The 4,424-nt window shown below is 35.4% G+C and overlaps 1 pseudogene; it reads left to right on the forward strand.

The window, feature by feature from the left end:
• Positions 1 to 1,020: 1,020 nt before the first annotated feature.
• Positions 1,021 to 1,151, forward strand: LOC112908548 (U4 spliceosomal RNA; annotated as a pseudogene).
• The last annotated feature ends 3,273 nt before the right edge of the window (positions 1,152 to 4,424 follow it).

The raw sequence follows: 4,424 nt of genomic DNA on the forward strand, positions 1-4,424 counted from the left end.
GAGCCACCCAGGTGCCCTAAAAAATACTTCTGAATAAACTTGTATCAAAGATAAAATCAGACTGGAAATTATAAACCATTTTAGAATGATATTGCAACTAGAACATTACAGAGCAATTAGACAAGCGATCTTTTAAATGTTGAACAATCTGATGGGCAAAAGAAAAAAAAGTCTCATTTAATTTACTTTTCTTGATTACTATTGAGTTTGAGCACCTTTTTAAATCTCTCTTCTTTTCTCCTCCTCCTCCCCCCCCGCTCCTCCTTTTCTCCTTCTCATTGTTTTCCTCTACTTCTTTCTTTTTTGCTTCGGATTTTTCTCTGAGTTTCCTGATCATATCCTCTGTTGATTTAAATAATTGTCAGAATTCTATATATATTCTGAGTATTAATTCTGTGCAATGATTTACCCCTGCACTTTCTGTTTTCTTATAACCTCTACTATAGTATTCCTTTTAAGAGAAGTTTAAAATTTCGAGAAAAAATTTCTCTGTTTTTATGGCTTCTGGGTTTTGTATTTTATTTAGGCAGGCATTCTCCATCCCAATATTGTTTAAAATATAGTTTAAAAACCTTTAAAATATTTTTCCCTTTAAATGTTTATTTGTACCATCTGTGTTTGATGTGATGGGGCAGGAGGTTCAATCTAATGTTATTTTTTCTTCAGTGGATAGCCAATTATCTCACATGATTTGTTGAAAAAGCTACTCGTCCTTCATATAGTTTAAATGTTGCTGCTAAAGAAATTAACTAAAAAAATATTGCCTCTATTGTAAGCTTCATTTGCAGAGATATATGGATCTGTTATGCACTTTATCCTACTGACCTATTTTCATCCCTTATGTTGCTAAATCTGTTTGTGTTAATGTTTACATAGCTTTATATATTTTTATATTTCTTTTTTCATATATTACAGGGCAAATTCCCACTCAATATTCTTTTTCAGATTTGGGGGGCTACTATTGAACATTCTCCCAGAAAAGAATCAGAATTCTTGAATTCCAGTCTAAAAATTCTCTTAAGCTTTGTGCAGTGGCAGTATCATAGCCAATGAGGTTTATCTGAGGTGCAATTATTGCTAATTAAAAATTCTCTTAAGATTTAGTTGGGACTGCATTAAATGTATAAATTAATTTGATTGTCCTGGATGGCAACAGCATAGAAACAGTTTTTCCATGCTAGAGTGATATTAATGTTGGATCTGAGTGGCTTTCATGCAGTCTACTTTGTGAATATTTATTATTTGATTCTGACAGGCAATCCCAGGAAGCCATGTTCTGTATGAATTTTTAATAAGGGATCCTCAAAATCCAAAGCATTGATGGTGCTTAGCTCCTCTTTCAGTCTTTGGATAGTTTTTATGGGGATATATGTTTCCATATGGGTCATATGGTAACTCTGTGTTTAACCTTTTAAGGGATTACCAGATTGTTTTTCAAACTGTCTGCAAATTTTACATTCCCACCAACAATGTATGAGAGTTCCATATCCTAGCCAAGTCTTATTGTCCATCTTTTTTATTCTAGTGGGTATGAAAAAGTTCTCATTATACGGTGTTGTTTTGTATTTTATTCTATTTTTCAAGAGCAGTTTTAGATTTACAAAAAAATTGATTGGAAAGCACAGAAATTTCCCACCTATCCCCTTCCCTTAACATGCAATTTCCCCAATTATTTGCATCTTGTATTAGTGTGGTACTATAATTGAAGAACAATATTGATACATGATACATTATTATTAACCAAAGTCCATAGTTTACATTAGAGTTTACTTTTTGTGTTATACATTCTATGGGTTTTGACAAATGTATAATGACATGTGTCTACCATTACTGTATTATACAGAATAGTTTTACTGCCCTAAAGATCTGCTGTGCTCCACCTATTCATCCTTCTCTCCCCTAGAATCACTGGCAACAACTGATCTTTCTACTGTTTTCCATAGTTCTGTCATTCCTAGAATGTCATACAGTTGTAATCATACAGTAGATTGCCCTTTCAGATTGGCTTCTTTTGCTTAACAATATGTTTTCTAAAGTTCCTCATGTTGGGGCACCTGGGTGGCTTGTTCAGTGGAATGTGTGACTCTTGCTCTTGGGGTTATAGGGTTTTGTTTTGTTTTTTTTAAGATTAATTAATTAATTTGTTTATTTAAGACAGAGAGAGAGAGAGAGCAAGCAAGGGGGTGCTAGCAGGGTGAGAGGCAGAGGGAGAAGCAGACTCTTTGCTGAGCGGGAGCCCAATGCTGGGCTCAATTCTGCATCTCTGGAATCATGACCGGAGGCAAAGGCAGAGGCTTAACCGACTGAATCACCCAGGTGTCCCAAGCCATAGTTTTTTTTAATATATTCTCCTACTGAAGGATGTCTTGGCACTTCCGACTTTTGGCAATTATGAATAGAGCTACTATAAACATCTATGTGCAGGTTTTTCTGTGGACATAAGTTTTCAACTCATTTGGTTAAATACCAAGGAGCATGATTGCTGGATCGTATGATGAGTATGTTTAATTTTGTAAGAAACTGCTGAACTATCTTCCAAAGTGGTGGTATAATTTTGCAACCCTGCCGGCAAGGAATGAGAGTTACTGTTGCTGTACATCCTCTTCAGCTTTTAGTGTTGTCAGTTTTTTTGGATTTTGGGTATTCTAACAAGTGTGCAGTGGTATCTCATTATTGTTTTATTTAAAAAAAAAGTTTTTCTCACTGTTGTTTTAATTTGCATTTCTTTGATGATATATGTTGTAGAGCATCTTTCCATATGCTTATTTGCCACCTGCATATCTTCTTTGGTGAGGTGTCTACTAAGGTCTTTGGCCCATTTTTTATTTGGACTGTTGTCTTGTTTAGTTTTAAGAGTTCTTTGTCTATTTTGGCTGATACTCCTTTTTCAGATGTGTTTGCAAATATTTTCTTTCAGAGCATTCCCATTTTTAGGACTTTATGCCACAGATTTACTTTCACACAGGTACAAAGACATACGGAAGGATAATATAAATAACAGATGATAAAATAACAAATTAGAAGGAAACAAAATATTTGTCTCCTGGGGTCCACTTCTGATTTGGAGATTGGTATAGGTGCAGCTGGTTGGTGGAATTTCAAAGGAGACTAGAGAGTATTTCCATGAACGTGAAAAATGTTCCAAAGGAGTTGGCCAACCAGAAAACATGACAAGTGTCCACTGAAGTGTCTATTAATTGGAGATAGCTAATACATTGTGGCACATCCTTGCTTTAGAATACAATGCAGCTCTTATACAGGGTAAGGTAGTTTAAAAAATAATGACGTGGGATAATCTCCAAGATATAATTAATGTGTATTATGTTCTATCATCTGTATCTTAGGAAGAGCTATTTATGTATTTGTTCACGTATACAAAAGTCTGGAAGGATACACAAGAAACTGATAATAATGGTTGCCTCCAGAGAAGGGAGAAAGGAGACTAGGATGGCTGGGGGACTTATTGGTTTGAATTCTATACATGCAATATGCATATATAATCTATTCACAGTTTTAAAAAGTAAAAATGTTTGCCACATATACAAATTGTGGCCATTAAACAGTTGATAAATTTTATTCATTTCAGAATAAAATAGGAAATATTTGGAAATAGGGATGCCTGGGTGGCTCAGTGGTTTAGCGCTGCCTTCAGCCTAGGCCGTGATCCTGGAGTCCCGGGATTGAGTCCCGCATCAAGCTCCCTATGTAGAGCCTGCTTCTCCCTCTGCCTGTGTCTCTGCCTGTCTCTCTCTGTGTCTCTCATGAATAAATAAATAAATAAATAAATAAATAAATAAATAAATAAATAAATAAATAAATATACTTAAAAAAAAAGTGACAGCACAGATGCCACTGATGCTAATGATATGTCAGAGTCAATAACCTCAACTTCTCTGGGCTAAAGATTGCCTATCTCAAACCCACAATTGGGAAATAGTATCCATCTGTCCCATATTATTCTAGATAGATAGAATAATTATTCTATCCTAAGAAGCAAGAAATAGTCTCCTGCCCACCCCAAACTCTGTGGGAGGGTTTCTGTGATTCTTTTGTGAGAAGTTGAGAAAGTCCATGTGAAATTTCAAGGCCAGAAGATGTTATAACAAAATAGTTTTGTTTATCTGGATAGGAGATTAGGTCTATTAACCACAGCCATTTAACACCCACTGAGTGAGACTCAAAATACTTTCAGCTGAATCATTTAAGATGTTTCCAGCAGCATAAACAGAGTACCCAACTAAAAGAGGCTCAAACAGTGAGGACATTCATTATTTCACATAACAAGGAGTCTGGCGAAGAAAATTCCAGAGCTGCCTCATTCAGAAGTTCAACAATGGCAGAGTTCTGGCTCAATGTCTCTGACTTCCTCATGACTTTTCCTTCATGGTAACAAAATGACTGTTGCTGTTCCCAGCACTGTATTT

Source organism: Vulpes vulpes, chromosome 8 (assembly GCF_048418805.1).
Source record: "Vulpes vulpes isolate BD-2025 chromosome 8, VulVul3, whole genome shotgun sequence".
NCBI classification, from domain to species: Eukaryota; Metazoa; Chordata; class Mammalia; order Carnivora; family Canidae; genus Vulpes; species Vulpes vulpes.